The sequence below is a fragment of the Sphaerodactylus townsendi genome, linkage group LG12, assembly GCF_021028975.2.
Source record: "Sphaerodactylus townsendi isolate TG3544 linkage group LG12, MPM_Stown_v2.3, whole genome shotgun sequence".
In the NCBI taxonomy this organism is placed as follows: Eukaryota; Metazoa; Chordata; class Lepidosauria; order Squamata; family Sphaerodactylidae; genus Sphaerodactylus; species Sphaerodactylus townsendi.
In genome coordinates, this window is record NC_059436.1 from 50,356,427 (window position 1) to 50,378,214 (window position 21,788).

General features: G+C 49.4%; 1 protein-coding gene and 1 long non-coding RNA gene across 12 annotated transcripts in view; one reads left to right on the forward strand and one right to left on the reverse strand.

The window, feature by feature from the left end:
- DNM1 (dynamin 1) overlaps positions 1-21,788 on the reverse strand; it is a 221,228-nt gene that overhangs the window by 40,446 nt on the left and 158,994 nt on the right. The window lies entirely within an intron of this gene.
- LOC125441687 lies at positions 9,063-21,140 on the forward strand. Of its 2 annotated transcripts, none has more exons than XR_007245888.1 (4): positions 9,063-9,332; positions 19,548-19,644; positions 20,281-20,430; positions 20,936-21,140. It is a non-coding gene; the product is annotated as an uncharacterized LOC125441687 (long non-coding RNA). The 2 variants fall into 2 exon arrangements; XR_007245889.1 differs by lacking the exon at positions 9,063-9,332 and adding an exon at positions 18,969-19,363.

Here is a 21,788-nt window from a genome sequence, read left to right on the forward strand (position 1 = left end):
ATCCAAATCCACACATTATCTGTAGGCAGCTCTGGAATGAGTTTGTGGTCTGAGATTCAACTCTGAATATATTCCCACACGCCATACTGAAAGTGTGTTGTAAACTCAGAAAGAGACTGATACACTACAACTGACCCAGAGGAGGGAGCCATTACTCTGGGAAGAGAGGCAAATACTCCTGCTTGCAAACAAACGTACCTAGTGTGCAAGGAGGCCTGTCTGGTATGTGCCTTGTGTGGAAAAAATGAAGAAACGTGATCTTTCGCAGCGGCAAAGAGAATGGAAAAGGCAGACACACTGCCCCCAGATCCCAAAATCTAAAAAACAACAACACTACAGCAAAGGAACAGTTGTCTATAATGCAACTGAAGTTTACCATACTGAACTGGGTAACGGTTTCACAGTTTGTTGGATTTTCCCTCTTGGCGTTTGAAACCAGTGGAATGAAGACACAGCTGCTACTCAGAGACACTTAAAACTATAGCTCACAGGTGATCAAAAGGAAGCGAATCAGATTTTAGTCAATTTTTTTGCCACTAAGTCACAGCTGGTGGGTTTTCAAAGCAAGGAGTACCGTGTTTCCCCGAAAATAAGACAGTGTCTTATATTAATTTTTGCTCCCCAAGATGCGCTATGTCTTATTTTCAGGGGATGTCTTATTTTTCCGCTCCACAGCTGCATGCTCTGGCGTTCTGTTCGACTGGCATGATTCCAAACAAAAACTTTGCTATGTCTTACTTTTGGGGGATGCTTTATATTTAGCACTTCAGCAAAACCTCTACTACGTCTTATTTTCAGAGGATGTCTTATTTTCGGGGAAACAGGGTAGTTTGGAAGTAGTTTGTCATTGCCTGGCTCTGCGTCATGACCCTAGTAGTCCGTGGAGGTCTGCCTTCCAAATACTAGCCAGCAAGATTCCATGGTGTGGATGGGGATTTAAACCTGGGTTTTCAGGTCCTAGTCAGACACCTTAACCAGTACAGCACAGTTATATAACTTTGTGGACCAGAATATCTTCTGATTTCCCCCTCCACCCCCTGGACTAAGTGCTGCACTGTGCATCTGCAATTCTGGTAAACCAGAAAAAAACCCAAAAGGGTACAAGGTGTCAGGTGACAGCTTTATTGTCATGTATGCCAGCCATAGATGCAGGCGAAACGTCAGGAGCAAAAACTACCGGACCACGGCCATGTGGCCCGTAAAACCCACAACAGCCAGATCAGAGTTCCCTTTTGCTGAACCTTTCCTCAGCAATCTATTTATCTATTTATCTATTTATCTATTTATTTCTTAAATTTCTATACCGCCCGATCCCCAAAGGGCTCCGGGCGGTGCACAACATAAAATTCAAACAATGTAGAACAAGGAGCAAATCCTACAACACAATAAACAATCACATAAGCTCCATCCAATTAAAAATCAATAAAACATACTAAAACTTCAGATAAAACAGTGGTTAATAATTAAATAAATAAATAAGCAAGACGCGTCCAAAAAAACCCATTTGAAACCTACCCCAAGAAGGAGGAACGGCGGGTCCCTCAATATGAGGGGCACCCTGATGTAACAGCACAAGAGCAGAGAGCAGAGAGCAGAGAGGGGGCAATTGAGTTCTATTGAGTTCTATGAATGAGCTCTTGTTCTCCACTATTTTTTGGAATTGCTCCCCAGAAATTCTACCCTGCTACGTACCTGGACCAACTGGTAAATTATAAACTTAGATGGGTTATGACCAGAGCAAGATGTAACTCCTTTCCCTCAGCTTTACTCCAAGGTCGTTTTTCTAATATCGCTCATCTCGAGCAATGCTGCCTGTTCTGTCTCCAGATACCTGACTCGCTTGCTCGTGTCTTGGTTTACTGCCCTAAATATAATAATCTTAGATCTGACCTGGTGGCATCATTTCCTACAAAATTTGCATCTCTTCCAGATAAAATAAATATGATTAAGTTACTGAATAATCCTGAGGTAGAAATAGCCAAAGCTGTAGCCACATTCTTAATACGTGTTTTGCATGCCTTGCAATAACGCTCTTTTAAGAAGAAGAGTTTGGATTTATATCCCCCCTTTCTCTCCTGCAGGAGACTCAAAGGGGCTGACAATCTCCTTGCCCTTCCCCCCTCACAACAAACACCCTGTGAGGTAGGTGGGGCTGAGAGAGCTCCGAAAAGCTGTGACTAGCCCAAGGTCACCCAGCTGGCGTGTGTGGGAGTGCCCAGGCTAACCTGAATTCCCCAGATAAGCCTCCACAGCTCAGGCGGCAGAGCGGGGAATCAAACCCGGTTCCTCCAGATTAGATGCACGGATTAGATTAACTGTAACTTTATTTAGTTTTAACTGTTTTGACTTTTTTCCCTAATGCCTATTGAAGGTCTCTGAAATCCTGAGTTCTGCGCATGAACCAGGATCATACTTAAGCAACAACGATCAGAAGTAGAGCGTCTGTGGCTGTAGGAACACCACAGAAAGGCGAGAAGGCTGCAGTCGTGGGAGGGGACGGAATGATGAATTCCCCAGTCAGAACCCCCCCACCCAGATTAAAAAGTACAGTTTCCCACCGGACCATTTTAATGACAAAGTGTGGATACTAGAGAACAATTAGTGCACACTGCAACCTCTTCTTCCACACTGGGTTTGATGGACATTAGGGAAACCTACCGTGTTTCCCCGAATATAAGACAGTGTCTTATATTAATTTTTGCTCCCAAAGATGCGCTATGTCTTATTTTCAGGGGATGTCTTATTTTTCTGTGTTCTGTTCGTCGGGCATGCTTCCAAACAAAAACTTGGCTACGTCTTACTTTCGGGGGATGCCTTATATTTTGCACTTCGGCAAAACCTCAACTACGTCCTATTTTTCGGGGATGTCTTATATTCGGGGAAACAGGGTAACATGTCCCTTCCACGTTCCGATTCCACGGACAGAGTGAAAACAAAACAAAAGCGATCAGACACGTTTATGGAAGAAAAGTACTAGGTTCAAAGCCGAACGCAGATCTAAAAAACGGCACCTCCAGAGGTTTTTCTTTACAGTCACCTACAGGGAATTTGGTAGAACTGAATCTAGCCACAGGAACACTCAGAAACCAATATATTACAAACCCACATCCCAGCTGAGGCCCCTCGTTGTGGGTGGGGCTATGAATTTTGTAGCTTGGGTCGTCTGATGATTAAGAACCCAATTGAGGCCCTGCACGCTCATTTCAGAAACTGTAGGTCATCAAACAGCTTCCAGATGGCAAGAGCTTTTTTGCTATTTCTGCTCTCGGTTCGTTTTTCTCTTTTCCTTTTCCTTTTTTTTAAAAACAAGCAGCCTAAAACCAAAGAGAAGCCAATTCTAAAAACCCCGAGAGAGCAAACTGCAATCTCTCCCTGTGTTTTGTTCGCGTTTCCGAAGACTATGATCTCAATTACTTTAGTTGGAAGTAAGTCCCATTGATAGAGGCATCTGTCCACGTGGGATGTCAGAGCGCTTGATGGGGGGGGGGGGGGGCGGACTTCGCCGCAGTTTTTAATGAAATATCAGGAGAAAATACTGCTGGAACGCAGCTACACAACCCGGAAAACCCACACCATCGTAGTGATTCTGGCCGTGAAAGACTTCGACGATACGTTATAGAAGAAGAAGAAGACGAGTTTAGATTTATATCCCCCTTTTCTCTCCTGCAGGAGACTCAAAGGGGCTGACAATCTCCTTGCCCTACCCCCTTCACAACAAACACCCCGTGAGGTAGGTGGGGCTGAGAGAGCTCCGAGAAGCTGTGACTAGCCCAAGGTCACCCAGCTGGCGTGTGTGGGAGTGCCCAGGCTAATCTGAATTCCCCAGATACACGAGGTCTTAACCTCCTACGCCGCTGCTGTGACATTTTCAGAGACATTTCAGAGACATTGATCCAAAAGGCACACAAAGTTCTCGGGCCAAATCGTTCGTAGTTTCGGGGCTGGCTGCCATCAGTATGTAGTGATTCACAGCTATATACATACCCTTATCCAAGTCTTCTGGTGATGCAACAGAGGTCCTAAACCACTTCCCGGCTCCTGTGGTTACATGGCTAAGAATGACCACACTGACACTAAACCTTTGAAAGACAGAAGTGATGCTGGTTGGGAAGGCAGAGGTCTTGAAGGACCTTACGTGTCTCACTTTCGAAGGGGTTCAGCTGAACCTTGCTGACGTAGCTAAGAGTGTCAGGGTTATAGTGGGTGCAATACTATTTCTGGAGAAGTGAGATAACACGGCTGCCAAGAAGGCTTTCTTCCAACGAAACCTTGTCATGGATGGACAACCTCCCATCCCTCCCTTGCATGTCACTCCTCACCCCCTCCTCTCCCTCTCTGCCCCTCCCTTGCATGCCACCCCTCCCTCCCCCTCCCTTGCATGCCATCCCTCCTTCACCTCCCTCCCCCTCCCTTGCATGCCACCCCTCCCTCCCTCCCCTCCCTCCCCTTCCCAGTGAAATTTGGGAATCGTACATGGATCGTAAATTGGAAATATTGAGATGGAATCGTAAAGTAGTGAGTACAGTGTGTGTTGCTGTAACGTCCACCAGATGGCGCTTTTTAAAAAAGCATGTTTTTCCCTGTCACAGGTGAGACACCTGTATAATAGTAGGTATATAAAAACACGCGCGTATTCGAATGCAACATTGTGTCAAGATTTCAAACCAATCGGTGAAGAACTTTTGGAGATTTAAGATTTTGAACAAACCTGGAGAAGTTTTGGCTTCAGATGTCCCTTCCTCACTGTGGGGGTGAGGGACCGATTAAGATGGACCATCCCTGGAGGAGGATGGCATCCCAAGGATTCCTGAGAACTCTGGGGGCTTTTCCTGGCAACGTGGCCAGCACTCCTGTTGAGGCCTTGGCCTCCCTTTGGAACAGTGAGATCCGGGTCGTTTCACCACTTACCTCGACCACCCTTTGCTGCACGCTACTCTCAGCGCACGTCATTTCTGGCACGCTCCTGGGCTTCCCCACGAAGAGCGCGGGGTCATCAAAAGGCGCCATTTTGAGGAGTGCCAGGAATGACGTGTGCTGAGGGGGCGCGAGAGCGGCGGTGTCGGGGCAGCTGTGTTGTCGCCGCCCCTGTAGTGGGGAGTGCCGCGGGAACCCGCACTACTTGGGGAGAGTAGCGCGCAGCAGATGGTAAGTGGGGAAACGACCCAGGAGGGCCGTCAGCAGGATTGCTCCTGAGCACCTTCACCCTGCTGGTAGAGCTCTTTATGTCCCATGGTATTCTGGGGATCTGAAGGTAATGAAGCAGGAGGGGCGATGGTTTGAGCACAGGTGGTGGAAATCACAATCCGGATCTGATCAGACACTGAATGTGTCATGTGAACACTTCTGATACTAGAACCTCTGCTCCTACAGCAGCTTTTCTCCAGTATTTCTTTCCCATGAGTAACAGTGCTTAATAGAAGATTTTCTAAAACGGAACAAAAAAGCTACCTTATTTTACATCTGAAGCAACCATAATGAAAACGGATGGGGATAATGATAAATTTTAAAATGATAAACAAATAATGTCTGGGCCTGGATCCAATGACCTGTGGGTGCAATGACTGGTAGAGATCACATATTTTTTCATTATAAATGTATATTTTTCCAGTAGAAGCCACAGGCCTCCAGAGATCTATTTCGAAGTCAGAAACAATCCCGGAAACTGACCAGCTTGTAGACCTCCTAAGGCGTTTTCCCCACAGCCAAAACATCCTGGGGGAATACTGGGATCATACATACTGGGATGTTTCCATCTTGGTTCCTCCCTCCGCACGGCAGCCTGTCAGAGCATTCAGGACGGGAGGAAGAACTCCAGGTGATTATCCACTACCCCCGGTTTACTTTCATTTTCCTCGCCGACGATGCCGCGCGTGCGTGAACTGTCCCATTTTTACGCTGTTCTAATTGGCTGCAGCCGATGAGGCAGGAAAAATAAAGCGGTCTATCTTCCGCAGTGTTTCACAGAAGTGGGAGTGGCATGTTTTTTAAAAAAAGAACCGCCAATTTTATTGTTTTTTGAAAGGCGCAGGATAAGAGAAATCTCGCGGGGTGGCCTGAGTTAGACCCGGAAGCCATGCGGAAATCATGGCCGAACCGGGATAGTTCACTTCCTTATCCAGGGGGCAGTCATTGAAAATGCTGGGCGGAAGAATTAGGACTAATAAAAGGAAACATTTCTTCACGCAACGTGTGATTGGTGTTTGGAATATGCTGCCACAGGAGGTGGTGATGGCCACTAACCTGGATAGCTTTAAAAAGGGCTTGGACAGATGTATGGAGGAGAAGTCGATCTATGGCTACCAATCTTGATCCTCTTTGATCTGAGATTGCAAATGCCTTAGCAGACCAGGTGATCGGGAGCAACAGCCGCAAAAGGCCACTGCTTTCACATCCTGCATGTGAGCTCCCAAAGGCACCTGGTGGGCCACTGCGAGTAGCAGAGAGCTGGACTAGATGGACTCTGGTCTGATCCAGCTGGCTTGTTCTTATGTTCTTATGTTCTTATCCCAGGATATATTCGCCGTGGGGAAAACGCCGAAGTCACATTAGAGACTCGATGGTGGGTTCCGCACAGGCCTAATGTAACAGGTGTGCGATGTTATATAAACTAATGGCAGGGGAGCAGGGATGACTTTGAACAAGTTCCCGTTCCCAAAACGAGTTTCGCCCGTTTTATTCCCCTCAAACTGGGATTCTCGAAGATCACTAAACCAGCAATCCTTTTGCACAATTCCAGGTTGGAGGCGAGTCGTTTGACGTGCTCTTGCACAAACACAGCAGGAAGGAGAAGCTTTATTTCCCTCCCTTCTACCTCTTCCCTTTAAGTTTCATGCCGTCCACTGTTTCGGAGAGAATCCATCCGCCTGCCATCCTGTGCAGGTCGCCCAGCACCTTGTACCGGCAGGGTACAAAATCCTGCAAGCACGTTCTCTCCCCTGGCAGCAAGTATGGACAATCTACAGCAACGTGTTCATTATTGCCCCGCTGTTGCAATGAGGTCCCTTTTCCTTTCTTTTTTCTTTTGCATGTTGTACATGGATTTATATCCCCCCTTTCTCTCCTGTAGAAGACTCAAAGGGGCTTACAATCTTTTTGCCCTTCCCCCCTCACAACAAACACCCTGTGTGAGGTGGGGCTGAGAGAGCTCCAAGAAGCTGTGACTAGCCCAAGGTCACCCAGCTGGCGTGTGTGGGAGTGCACAGACTAATCTGAATTCCCCAGATAAGCCTCCACAGCTCAGGCGGCAGAGCGGAGAATCAAACCCGGTTCCTCCAGATTAGATACTTGAGCTCTTAACCTCCTACGCCACTACTGCTCCTACGCCACATGCACAACTATGCAGGTGCAGCTGATCGTACTGTGGGACAATAGGGATGGCTGCGGGGGTTCATTTGTGTATGCCTGTGCAGCTACGCATGTATTGCAGGAAATTACAAAAGAAAGAGGAGTCCGTGTGAAGGCACAAAAGCAACCAGATGGTTTCACGGGCTCCAATTGCTCCCTGAACGGGTAAAGGGAAGAAGAAGAAGAAGAAGAAGAAGAAGAAGAAGAAGAAGAAGAAGAAGAAGAAGAAGAAGAAGAAGAAGAAGAAGAAGAAGAAGAAGAAGAAGAAGAAGAAGAAGAAGAAGAAGAAGAAGAAGAAGAAGAAGAAGAAGAAGAAGAAGAGTTGGGTATATATCCCCCCTTTCTCTCCTGCAAGGAGACTCAAAGGGGCTTACAAACTCCTTTCCCTTCCCCCCTCACAACAAACACCCTGTGAGGTAGGTGGGGCTGAGAGAGCTCAGAAGAACTGTGACTAGCCCAAGGTCACCCAGCTGGCGTGTGTGGGAGTGCACAGGCTAATCTGAATTCCCCAATTAAACCTCCACAGCTCAAGCGGCAGAGCGGGTAATCAAGTCCGGTCCCTCCAGATTAGAGTACACTTCCTCTTAACCACTACGCCACTGCTGCTCCTAAGGCACACATGTAAATGGGAAAAAGGAAAACGGGTTCCTTTATAATGACTGTAACCCGTTATACATATGCAGTGCAGAATGCACTGTTGTTACATACACTAAGTATTATTCATACCGAATTAATCTAAGTGCAGACTTGGCTCTTGGAATGTACAGCCAGCCTAAGAGAACTGTGCTTGTGAAATGTGAATGAAGCTCACATGTTGAGCCCTATTGTACATGTTGTAAATATTAGCAGTTGATGTGAAAATATTCAGTCTATTGGACTGCTGGTCACATCTGTGCAATCGTTTGTAATTCCAAATAGGAGGGGAAGGACAGGAGCTGCCCCGGCTCCCTGCCACTGGCTCCCTACACAGACTGCAGATAACCAGTTGCTTCTCTGAATATTCCCCCAAATATAAAACTCCCTTCACATAGAAAAAGGATTCCAGGCTAGCTGCCTCCCTTTCAAGCTTGATTTCTATAAGCAGGGTGTTCTTTAAAGGGAGGAACATGCGAAGTGCAATCCGGAGCATTAAGTGAAGAACTAAGGACAACTCTGTTCCTAATAATATCTGTAAAATGTCACCCCGCCCTGCTCTGCACATTCTAATTTGGACTTACAGCTGGCCTCTTGATAGATTTAGTTTGCAGAGAGGAACTCTTGGCCAGAGAGCCATTTTGAACGAGCAGCTCAGCTCTTGCAAAACTCATCTTGCTTGTTCTGCGGCTCAGGAAATTTCAGTACGCAGTGCTTTGAAACAATTTTGGACTAAACAGTCCAGCCTAGGAGGGGAAAAACCCAACAAGCGACGATATAAAACTCAAGCGAGAGGAAGCTAACGCTGGATTCAACTTCCAAAACCTAGGCAGTGAGAGACCTCTTTGGAACCCCAGTGTTGCGACCCTCCTCCACATATCTGCTCCCCCCCCTCTAAATTCCTGGCCCCGGCCTCTCCAGTATTTCCATCTTCTCTGCTTTCAGCCCAGCCTGTTTTATATCAACGCTCTGACTTCATTTCCTGAATGCAGAGACAGGAAAGTGTGTAACGAGCTGCCGAGGCCTTCAAAGCGCTGGCTGGGAGCCACCTGCCCATGTGTTAGCAATCAAGCCGTGTGTGCGGTGGCTCGGGCCGGCAGGCCAAAGGAGTAGGACGGGGCTGGCTTGATCCGAGAGCGGGGGGCCGTAGGAGCCGGCTTGCCTCCGGGAGGGGGACGCGGACAGTCCTCGGCCGGGACCCAAAACCCCCGGGTTGCTCGCCCCGAGGCATCCCTCCTTGAGTCCGAGGCTCAAAGGAGATCACAGCAGAGGAAAAGAGTCGCTGCTAATGTCGGCTTAGATGACATCTGCCCAGGCCAGGTGCCGTCTCGTATGACTCAGGCCAAAGGGAGAGAGTGAGATGATTTCATTGTTGAACACGTTTATAAGAGCAGAGAGCGGCAAAGCTGAGGCCAGCTCGGAATTTCCAAACTTTCCATCCCAATCCAGACATGTGGAGTCAGGCGGCGATGACTTAGCGGAGCATCCTCGGGTTGTATTCGGACGCGCTCTTTTCTTCAGTCGGTCTTGGTGAAGGAGGAAAGGGGAACCCCGAAAATAATGGGGGGGGGGCAGCACTTATTTTCTCAGTATCGTTGCTTTCAGATATCATGATAAACCGTTATTTGCTGAAGTTGGCTTTGCGCAATGAAGGGGTTACACCCAGTTGTGGGATCCAAAAATTTTAGTAACAGGTTCCCATGGTGGTGGAATTCAAACTGTGGTGTAGCGCCAATGGGGCTGGGCGGGGCATGATGGGGGCGTGGTCAGGCATTCCGGGGTGGGGCATTCCTGGGCGGGGCTGTGGCAAGGACGCAGCCGCTGCGCCGGTCCTTGGGTGGGAAACGAATGCACACAGGCGCAGGCTGCCATGCACGCCAGTGCACCTCCTGCTAGACTGCTTCAAGTTCTGCGTGCTACTGCTGAGAGGAGGGGCGTAACTAAGGCAAAAATCACGTGGCAAAATCACCAATTAGTAACCCCCTCTCAGCACACACAAATAATTAGTAACCTATTCTCGGGAACCTGTGAGAACCTGCTGGATCCCACCTCTGGTTACACCCATCTAAACGCAATGCATTTGGAAAGGTCAAAACTCTGCTCAGGATTGAACTGATAGTTTACTATGGGTAGTAACTAATCCTGCCTTACGTGTAAGCGGAGCCTCCGGCTGGTCCTTGAATCCTCTGTGCCTTCCAGCAGGGGGAAACTTTGAGAGGTGGAGAGGAGGCAAGGAAAAGGCAAACACCTCTTTCCTATATTGATGCAAACCACAAGAGAGAAACTGCGGTTTGCTAACTTAGGTATCACGGTACAGTTAGTACACAGAGGGAGCTATCCTTAGCAGGTCTTCTCAGGTGGCTGTGGGAAGCTGGGGTGCCTTTCCCCAACTTTGACTGATGAAACATGCACAGCCATTTCTGGAGCGGAAAGAGACCTTACCCTGCGGCTGTTTGCTTTTCAGTGGGCAGAGGTGGGATCCAGCAGGTTCTCACCAGTTCCCGAGAGGGGGTTACTAATTGGGTCTGCTTTTCTGTTAGAAATTCCATTAGGTCCAAAAATCATAAAGTCCTGTTGTTTCCTATGTGGCTGGTTAGTGAGGGTAGAAAATGGGATAATTCTCCCTGTTGGGCTGTTTTAAAAACATGTTTTAGAAATATGGTAAAGTTCCTGGTTTAAGGAAAGTATCCTTCTTTTGATTTCCAGAAACAAAATTAAGTATTTGAAAGTATTAAGTATTTGACAGGCAGTCAATTAGAGGAGAAGTCGTTGTTTCTGTTGGCAGGAGAGGATAGGACTTGCTATAATGAGTTTAAATGATGGACAGAAAGATACCAGTTGGAAATTAGGAACTTTTTTTTTACAGTAAGAGTTTTTTACAGCAACAGAGAAATTATTAATGCCCCGCCCATGGAATGCCCGGCCACACCCCCGTCGTGCCCCGCCCACATCGTGCCCCTTTGCAGCTGCTCCCCACTGGGAGCAGCAGTGGCGTAGGAGATTAAGAGCTCGTGTATCTAATCTGGAGGAACCGGGTTTGATTCCCAGCTCTGCCGCCTGAGCTGTGGAGGCTTATCTGGGGAATTCAGATTAGCCTGTGCACTCCCACACATGCCAGCTGGGTGACCTTGGGCTAGTCACAGCTTCTGGGAGCTCTCAGCCCCACCTACCTCACATCTGACCAGCGAAAAAAACAGCAGTAATAGCTGTATATCGATTTAAAAATAAATCTTCCAGTGGGACAAAGGGTGTTGGGGAGGGGGAAATGACAGACATGATGGAAGGACGGGCAGAAAAATGATGCTGATAAGTGCGCTTGAAAATGCACATCTTCCACGTGGCATGCAAACCTGTGTGGCCCGTGGCCTTTCAGAAAAAAATCTAACAAGGTTTGGAAAAAAAAAACTGGAGCAAAGGAGGCGAAACCCTGCAAAGCAGAGGAATGGATATTGCATCGATGCCTTGTGGGGAGAGGGGAGCTCAAGTTTGAAAGCCAAGGCAGAGCAAAACATCTGTAGGGAAAAAATAGTAGCTCTGAAGGATTTCCCACTGCTAAATGTTGAAGTATACAAGTTAATTCATAATTATGAAGTGAGGTTGTGGGGCCCGGGTTGGTATTGTGCCCAAACTGAAGGTTAAACTTTAATTCACTAATTTTAACAAATTTTTTCTCTTTGTTAACATGATCTGGCCAAACAAACAGCTTTAATTTGAGGCAGACGTCACCCCGGGGACAAGGTTTTCAGTGCCAGAAGTTAAGAGACAGCTTCTAAGCCGAATAACCTCATCCCATATAGCAGAAGAGAAATTGGCAGAAATCTAACAGCGGAAATTTTTTGGCTGTTGTAGGTTTTCCAGGCTGTGTGGCCGTGGTCTGGTAGTTTTCGTTCATAAGGTTTTGACTGCATTTGTGCCTGGCATCTTGAGAGGCATGTCACAGTAAGATGTGTTTCTGTGGCATTTTTTCATTGCAACGTTTCCTATCTTGTACATTTCACATTTCTGTGGTAGACACCTGCTGAATTTCTGCCCATCACACAGTTGGTTAAAGGCCTTTTAAAGAGGAAAAATATAGACTGTGAGTCTAATCCAAAGATACATGTGTGAAAAGGTCTAATCAGTGGTGGGATCCAAAAATTTTAGTAACAGGTTCCCATGGTGGTGGGATTCAAACTGTGGCGTAGTGCCAATGGGGCTGGTGGGGGGGGGGGCACGACGGGGCTGTGGCCAGGCATTCTGGGGGCGGGGCATTCCTGGGCGAGGCTGTGGCAAGGACGCAGCTGCTGCGCCAGTCCTTGGGTGGGAAACGAATGCACGCAGGTGCAGGCTGCCACGCACACCAGTGCACTTCCTGCTAGACTGCTTCAAGTTCTGTGCGCTACTGCTGAGAGGAGGGGCGTAACTAAGGCAAAAATCACGTGGCAAAATCACCCATTAGTAACCCCCTCTCGGCACACACAAATCATTAGTAACCTACTCTTGGGAACCTGTGAGAACCTGCTGGATCCCACCTCTGGATCTAATCCAAAAATACATGTGTGAATTTCTGCCAAGTCACACAGGATTCTGTTTCCCCGATCTGTTGCAGGATCTTGGGCAGGTTTCTACCCACAGAAGAGAGAGCGGTGGATGAACACTAAGTTTGCTAACATTGGGATCTAGTAAGCTATTCTCCTCTATGTGTTATGCTGTCCTTATGTGCATAGCATCTTTGCTGGACTGGAATTCTTTCAATCCCTTAGCATTTCCCCAAGCAATTTCAATCTGTCAAAAATTCCCCCAAGCATTGCAAATTGACAAAGTAACTTGCTAATTAAGAAAAGTAACGCACATTGATAATGCAAAATAGATTGTTCCAAGGAAAGAATTCTCACTTATTTGGCATGAGAAACTTTTCCAAAATTTCAGTGGAATGAAGCGCTGAGATGGGAAAACAAAAGATGGAGGATCAGACTCTGACTTGGAGAAATATAGAACACAAGATTCAACTTCCCTTTTCAGGGGAAGGGGCCATCATTCAGTGGTTGAGCAAAAAGTCCCAAAATCTACACCTTCAGTTCAAATATCTCAGATAGTAGGTGCTAGGAAAAATCATTACCTACCTGCAGGGCCCAGACTAGCCTAATCTGGTCAGATCTCACAGGCTAAGCAAGGTTAGTCCTAATTAGTACTTGGACCACCAAGGAAGTCCAGGGTTGCTACGCAGAGGAAGAAGAAGAGTTTTGGATTTATATCCCCCCCTTTCTCTTCTGCAGGAGACTCAAAGGGGCTTACAATCTCCTTGCCCTTCCCCCCTCACAACAAACACCCTGTGAGGTGGGTGGGGCTGAGAGAGCTCCGACAAGCTGTGACTAGCCCAAGGTCACCCAGCTGGCGTGTGTGGGAGTGTACAGGCTAATCTGAATTCCCCAGATAAGCCTCCACAGCTCAGGCGGCAGAGCTGGGAATCAAACCTGGTTCCTCCAGATTAGATACACAAGCTCTTAACCTCCTAAGCCACTGCTCTGTTTAGTATCTTGCCTTGAAAAGGTTGCTATAAGTTAGCTACAACATGATGGCATTTTCCACCTCCACTATCTGTAGGGTGGTCAGAGGCACAGCTGAGATGTATTCTGTGTTTTCCACACACACCCCTGTGGTCCCCACCCCACCCCCACACACTTACATTAGTGAAACGGTGCAGGCTGGAGAATCGGCCTGTTCCCTTCAAACTGAAAATGGCCTGGTGGAAACTACACTCCCCATGAGACCTTGGGGCTTGCAAGGTCTCCTGGGAAGTGTAGTTCCCACCAGGCCATTTTCAGCCTGAAGGGAACAGGCCGATTCTCCAGATTCTCCAGCATGCGCCTGGTGCAACACGCCCCCCCCCCCGCCCCCTGGCAGCTCCGCCTCTGAGTGTGGCTGAGAGCTACCCTAAGGCTCTCTGGCAAAGATTTATTTATTTATTATTTATTTCATTGGACTTCATAGACCGCCTCATCCCCGAAGGGCTCGAGGCGGTTCACAACACAGACAATATAACAGCCAATAAATTACTTAAAATACCTCTAAAAACATTAAGATCGATATGCAGCATAACAACCCATCTTAGCAGCACCCGGTCTTAAGGCTGGGAAGGACTGGCAGCGCCTCAGATTGAACTAATATAGGGCACTGCCAGAGATTACATTGTGGCAGGGCCTCACAAGGGGGCAGCCGATTCGTGGCCGGCCTCACCAAAAGCCCAGTGGAAAAGCTCAGTCTTACAGGCCCTGCGGAACTCGCCAAGATCCCGCAGGGCCCGGACTGCTGGAGGAAGTGCGTTCCACCAGGCAGGGGCCAGGGCTGTAAAAAGCCCGGGTAGAGGCCAGCCGCATCACTGAAGGGCCGGGGACTTCCAGCAACTCCGCCGACACAGAGCGTAGTGGTCTATTAGGGACATATGGGGTAAGACGGTCCCGCAGGTATGAGGGCCCCAAGCCGCGAAGGGCCTTAAAGGTTAATACCAACACCGTGAAGACGATCCGGAATTCCACCGGGAGCCAGTGCAGACGGCGCAGCACGGGGGTAATGTGATCTTGATAAGTACCCCCCGTAAGAAGCCGAGCCGCTGCATTTTGGACCAGCTTCAACTTCCGGGTCAGTCTCAAGGGAAGGCCCGCGTAGAGCGAGTTACAGTAATCCAACCGCGAGGTGACCGTCGCATGGATCACAGTGGCCAGGTCAGCTTGGGAGAGGTAGGGGGCCAGCCGCCGGGCCTGGCGAAGATGGAAGAAAGCTACCTGGGTAACATGGGCCACCTGGCCCTCCATAGAAAGGGAGGAATCCAGGCGGACCCCCAGGCTACAAGCCAGGGAGGTTGGGGCCAACAGAACCCCTTCCAAAACCAGCGGCTGAAAATCCCTAGGTTTCTCACCACGACCCAGCCAGAGGACCTCCGTCTTCGATGGATTGAGTTTTAACCTACTCTGACTCAACCAACCAGCAGCCGACTCCAAACAATGCTGTAGAGCCGCAGGGGCAGAGGCCGCCCCGCCTCCATCAACAGAATGAGCTGGGTGTCATCCGCATATTGGTGACAACCCAGCCCAAAACGCCGCACCAACTGAACAAGGGGGCGCATGTAGATGTTAAATAAGAGCGGGGATAACAAGGCCCCCTGAGGTACACCGCAATGAAGCAGACACCTTTGGGAGGCCTGGTCCCCGCACCACACCTGCTGACCCCTGTCCTGGAGAAATGAGGCAATACATTGGACAGTGCCCCACACCCCGGAAGCAGCCAGGCGGTGGGTCAAAAGATCGTGGTTGACCACATCAAACGCTGCAGTAAGATCTAGCAAAACTAACAGCGCTGATAAGCCTTGGTCTAGCTGCATGTGGAGCATATCTGTGATAGCGACAAGGAGTGGCACCAGAACTTAACAAGGAGAGGCCCAGCGTCGCCATGGATGACACCAGGTCCACAGCCGCTGAACATGAGGCGGCGTCGACATGGACGTTGAAATCACCCAAGACAATAAGTCTGGGAAATTGCAACGCCCAGTCAGCCACCGCCTCCAGCAGCTGTGGCAGGCTGTCTCCTGGTGCGCTAGGTGGCCGGTACACCAGGAAGACCGCCAACCTCTCCTGAGACAGCCACTCTAGGCCAGCGCACTCCAAACCGGTGATCCTTGGGACAGGGACAGCCTTGAAGGGGACCGAATCCCGGATGAACACTGCCACGCCTTCCCCCCGGCCCTGAGTTCAAGATTGGTGGACACACGCGAAATCCGGGGGCGAGACTTCGCCCAAGGCGACTGTCTCACCATCGAGCACCCAGGTTTTGGGGTTACAGGCCAGGAGCGTCACAGTCTTAATACTGATGGACCTGGCATTAATCAACACCAAGGACGAAGCAGAGTATCCCTGAGCCCCACAGCCCACATTCCTCAGGATAGGTCGGAGGTCAGAAGGGGGGCGAGCATTACCACATCTCACCCGTCTTCTCTCATATATCCCTCTAGGCCTCTCTTGCACATCCAGTCACCACCCAAAACCAAATCATTTGCTGTTAGGATGGATACATTAGTTGATTGTCTGTGTATGGACTGCACACTTTCCCACATGCCATCCCTCAGATGGGGGAGGGTCCAGGGTCACTGGTCCACCATCTGTTTTGAAAGCACAAGGATGCAGGTCAATCCCAGACTACTTCAGTTAAAAGGATCACATAGTAGGTAAACACATAGGCCGATTACGTATAAGGCGTTTGCCGCATGGTGGAGGTGAATGTTCGCCGCAGAAAGGTTTCTTGTACAGATATATTTCTTCTAGCCCTGCTTTCACTTTCTACTCTCTCTGTGGCAAGCAAATCCATTTACAGCACCATTTTAATTTTGCTTCCTGCCAGAGTGGGACAGTTTTGCCCCGGACCTTTTCCCTTTACCCTCCCCCCAATTCCCTTGCACTGCTTTGCATGCTTCCCCCTCGCCCTTCTCCCCGTTGCCGACTACTTCCTGCTGCTTGTCCTGCCATATCATTTCTATTGCCCATGACCTCTCAGCTCCTGCATATTTTTAGATCTTGAGATTTGGGGAAAAAATTAAATAACCATACTGATAGATCGATAAATGGATACTTACTCTAAAAACAAGGTAAAAATAGTAAGACTAGTCGATCAGCCCAAACACCCAACTTGCCCCTGCATTTGATCAATAAACTGGGACATCTCTAGTCTCGTAGTTTTTTACGCACCAGGAAAAGCCTGTCAGTCTTGATGCTTGGGTTTACAGCATAAGAACATAAGAAAGAGCCTGCTGGATCAGACCAGAGTCCATTTAGTCCATCTAGTCCAGCACTCTGCTACTCGCAGTGGCCCACCAGGTGCCTTTGGGAGCTCACATGCAGGGTGTGAATGCAATGGCCTTCTGCTGCTGCTGCTCCCGAGCACCTGGTCTGCTAAGGCATTTGCAATCTGAGATCAAGGAGGATCAAGATTGGTAGCCATAAATCGACTTCTCCTCCATAAATCTGTCCAAGCCCTTTTTAAAGCTATCCAGGTTAGTGGCCATCACCACCTCCTGTGGCAGCAGATTCCAAACACCAATCACACGTGGCTTGAAGAAGTGTTTCCTTTTATTAGTCCTAATTCTTCCCCCCAGCATTTTCAATGGATGCCCCCTGGTTCTAGCATTGTGAGAAAACTTTTTATGTCGATCTATCGATAGATTGACAAACTGATACATCGATCTACTGTCAAGATTAAAGATAAAAATGGAAGATCATATTAAAAATTAACGCACACGTGCGTGATAGAGATGCCATGAAACATCACCCCGCCTCCCCCCGATGCAAGCAAAAAACCCCATTGCAAACAGAGCGGTGGATAATAATGCCAAACACACCGTGAAACAAAGACTCCTTGGCCAATTCTATTTGAAGTTGAGGGAACTTCGCCATGCGTAATCAGACATAGAGAGCAGCTACCCATCTGCGCAGAGGGCATTGCCCTTGATAGACCAATGGTCAGTTTCTGTACACGGCAGCTCCATGTGTTCATTTACATCCCACCTTTCTTTCGTTCAAGTAGCTCAGGGCAGCATACCTCAGACCCATCTGTTTTATCCTTACAGCTCTGGGAACAGTGGTGGGATCCAAAAATTTTAGTAACAGGTTCCCATGGTGGTGGGATTCAAACTGTGGCGTAGCGCCAATGGGGGGCGCTGGGGCGAGGGAGCACGATAGAGCGTGGTGAGACATTCCGAGGCGGGGGGCATTCCTGAAGCGGGGCTGGTGGCAAGGGCGCGGCATTTCATGTGATCCTTAGGCGGGGAAAGCGAATGCCTTGCGCGGGCGCAGGCTGCCACGCACGCCGGTGCACCTCCTGCTAGACTGCTTCAAGTTCTGCGCGCTACTGCTAAGAGGAGGGGCGTAACTAAGGCAAAAATCACGTGGCAAAATCACCAATTAGCAACCCCCTCTCGGCACACACAAATAATTAGTAACCTACTCTCGGGAACCTGTGAGAACCTGCTGGATCCCACCTCTGTCTGGGAAGCAGGTTAGGTTGAAAGGTAGCGAATGGCTCAGGGTCGCACTTCCCTCTTGCTGCAGCTGCCACCACGCACCACTGGCAACTTCCCTGGGCCCCTCACGGCAATCAAACCCCCGGGAGTTTCTTCCCTCTTCTCTCTTCCCTAATCAGCCCTGCCTGCTGGGAACCCTGGAGACCAATCAGGGCAGATGATAATAAACTAGCTGGACCGACAGCCTCACTTGGTAGAAGACAGCTTCCTACATTTTGGTGGAAATACATGCACGTTGATGGCAGGTGAATGACTAGACCAGGGGGAAGAAGCCGAATTTTCCTAGTTCTCTTATGGCAGGGGTGGGCAACCTATGGTGCTCCAGATGTTCATGGACTACAATCCCCATCAATTCCCAATTGGCCATGCTGGCAGGGGCTGGTGGGAATTGTAGTCCATGAACATCTGGAGCGCCATAGGGTTGATCACCCCTGTCTTAGGGTAAGGAAAAATGTTGCCTGCAAGTTTTATGCCTGTGTATATGTGTACATTCTCCCACATCTTGGATTTAAGGGAGGCTGCGTGATCGGGACAATAACATTACGAAGCTGCTGTCCGTTCTTCCCCGACTTGGACACTGCTGTGTTTAGCTTTTCTTTGCTCCCGCCCCCTCCTTACAGTCTCTGCAAAGGGACGAGACCAGAGACTCTGGTGAAAATACCACTGTGAAGCTGCAGGGAGGGTCTGTAGAGAGAAGGCGGGGATCCGTCCACCTCTCTGCGTGTTCCCCCTGACCTGACAGAGATTGATTGCTTGTCCCGTTTTTTTCTGCAAAACGGACCAGATTCATTATGCGCCAGAGTTCGGCACGATCCACAAGTTTGTTACAACGGACTTCTCCTAAATGACCGAAGTCCATCCCGAGTGGGTCGGTACACTCAAAACAGACACGTAAATGCCTGCTCGAGCAAACCCCGCTCTCCCACGTTGCCCTTCCTGCTTTGGTCTTTAAGGATTGCTGTCCCGACCACAGCTCACAACCTCTACGCAGGCTCTTTTGCTTGTTTGGCAATGCAAGAGAGGGGGAGGAAATGCAGTACAAGGGACCAGACACTACGCATGCTTCCTTTCCCCCTGTCCCAGCCAGCTAAAGAGATGATTGGGAGCTAAAGAGAGGCAGCCATGGGGGAAAGAGAGCCAGCTTTTGGCAAGATTCCCCTACAGATGCGGTGCTCCTTACAGAACACTCCCCAAAGCATATGGAACACTTCTGCGCTGTCAAACAGATGGACCATCTCCACAAGTGATCTCCGCAGCTTACTATATCCAAACAGAACATCCCATGTCTTTAAATAAGCTGGGATACCTCTCAGAAGTCAAGGCATGCTAAAATGATGTGCTGTAAGTAACGGAGTCAGGCAACCACCCAAGGACACGCTAGGTCACTCCAGATGGGTCTGTCTGCAGTGGGATTTTCTGTTTGTTTCATGTTTGTCGGCCACGGGCCTCAAACCCGCCCTTCTCCTGGGTGTGCTGGTGGGTTTGCATATTGTACATAAAGCCCTCTTTATCCCCGCTGCACCAGAGAGGAAACGGAGCACATGGCCCAAGGAACATCTGGAATCGCTACACGGGAGCCGCGCGCTAGAGGGAAGACGACATTCCTCGAGTTTCCATCCAAGGTATGGAGCCTTCTTTCCCCCTCCCGAGCAACCTTATCCACCAGACGGCTCAGTTCCTGTCGAACTTTAACCTTCTCAGCAGCTGGCAAAGCTCCTCCTTCAAGTCTAGTTAGTTTTGCACTGCCACGTCAATTGAGGCAGTAGTGCCGAAGGGACGCAAGAGAAGGAAGGGAGGAGGGCGTTAAGACCAGAATGAGGGAGGGAGGGAGGGAGGGACAATGAGTGCCAGATGTTGGGTGGAGGCGGGGGGAAGGCAGCAAAGGAGGGGGGGAGTCAGATCACTCTTGTGGTAGCCAGAGGCTATCTGCAAAGGCAAGCGGCCAAGGTGGGTCAAAGAGCCCTTGTGGTGAGCTTGGTAAACGAACGCCGGGGTCCTTCGACGTTTGCGCCAGACGCCGAGCAGCATGGAATTCCTCGGGGCGGGAAAAAAAATCATTTGGAAGCGTTGCGTGGATGCTCCAGGCCCGAATCACCCTCCAACAAGAACCGAGACGTGGGGGGTCTCTGGCACAGCGGAGGAACCAACGTCTCCCAAGGAACGGATGCCTCTTCCAAGTTACTCCTGCCCTGCGGGTGATGATTTTTTCAATTTCAATTTTATTTATTTCATTTTCTTCCCCCCCCCCCCACCCCAAGGAATCCGCGACACGACCAGGAGAACCAAGACGACCATCTCCCCATCTGGCGGCGCTGGAGAAGAACGGGATGTGGTGGTTCACCGGACGCCGGGGATGATGGAGGGCGCCGAAGTCATCTTCGACGCTCCTTCTAAAAGCGGCAGGCGAAGTAAACCGCTTCTTCCGCCTCCTTTCCACTGTGCCTCTGTCTTTCTCTCTCGCATTCTCTCTTCCCTGCAAACGTCACCCCGAGGGCTACAGCTGGGGAAAGGGACAGACGCACTGCTGCTCACCGGATTTTTGGACGCAGAGGCTCCACTCCGTCTGCCCAGTGTTCGGACTACCTGTTCAGGACTACGAGATTGTACAGTAGTCTGCACATTGGTTAGGCTGTGCTGGGATATACCACATCCACTGCTGGCAGGATCAGGCAGAGATGGGAACGCCTGCATGGCGAGGGGAAACACTGCATGCCAGCCTGACTCCCCCCACCCCGAAAGGCGCATCTTCCCCCTACTCCCTTTCTAAGCTACACCTTAACCTCTTGCTTGTCAACTTCTGGTTCCCTCCTTCCCCTTCTCTTTCGATCGTGCTGTTGCCGCGGTTGAGTTACAGGCTTTATCTTCATTTATCTTATTTTATTACATTTATATGGCGCCCTCTTCCCAACCAAGGTCGGGCTCAGGGTGGCTGCCTCGAGAAACGGCTTGTAATGCGCGCCTCTTCTGTGCCAGCTGGGGGATTTTTGCGAAGTCGCGTTCGGAGGCCCACTGACTCATGCAAGAATCCTGCCGGGGCTTATTGGGAGGCGGCCGCAGTGGGAAGAAACGCATCACTGAAGAAAATGTTGTTTATTAAAAGATAAATGTATGACTTGCAGCTCGGAGGGCTCGGGAGTCCTTTAATGTTCACACCACCGCTTTTGTTAGACGTGGGATGGAAGGGAACGAGAGGTGAGTGAATGAAAGAACGAACGGAGAGAACGGGTGAGAAACAGACTGGCAGAGAGCGCAGTTGGGGAAGAAAAGGAAAGGTTTACAAAGGGGCAGCAGCCAAGATGTGGGCAGAGTGATCGTCAGTACTGTGATAGGTGGGGTTGGGATGAGATGGGGGCAGGATGCAAATATGATCTAGCATCTTCGGGATTTTGCTGATTAGTTGTTTAGGGTGAATCGTCAGGTGCCTGAAGTGGTCCGGCATCTCACGTCTAGGGGCTACTTCGTGCCCAAGGCCCTATTAGATTAATGTGGATAAGCAGCCCTGGCAACTTTTGTTATTCTGTTGCTTGCTCAGAATGGTTCACGGGCAGCAGTGATTGAAAGATGAACAAAATTTAGATTAGATTAGATAGATAGATAGATAGATAGATAGATAGATAGATAGATAGATAGATAGATAGAGAGAGAGAGAGAGAGAGAGAGAGAGAGAGAGAGAGAGAGAGAGAGAGATGATAGACAGAGAGATATGATAGACAGAGATGATAGAGAGAGAGATGAGAGAGAGAGATGAGAGAGAGAGATGAGAGAG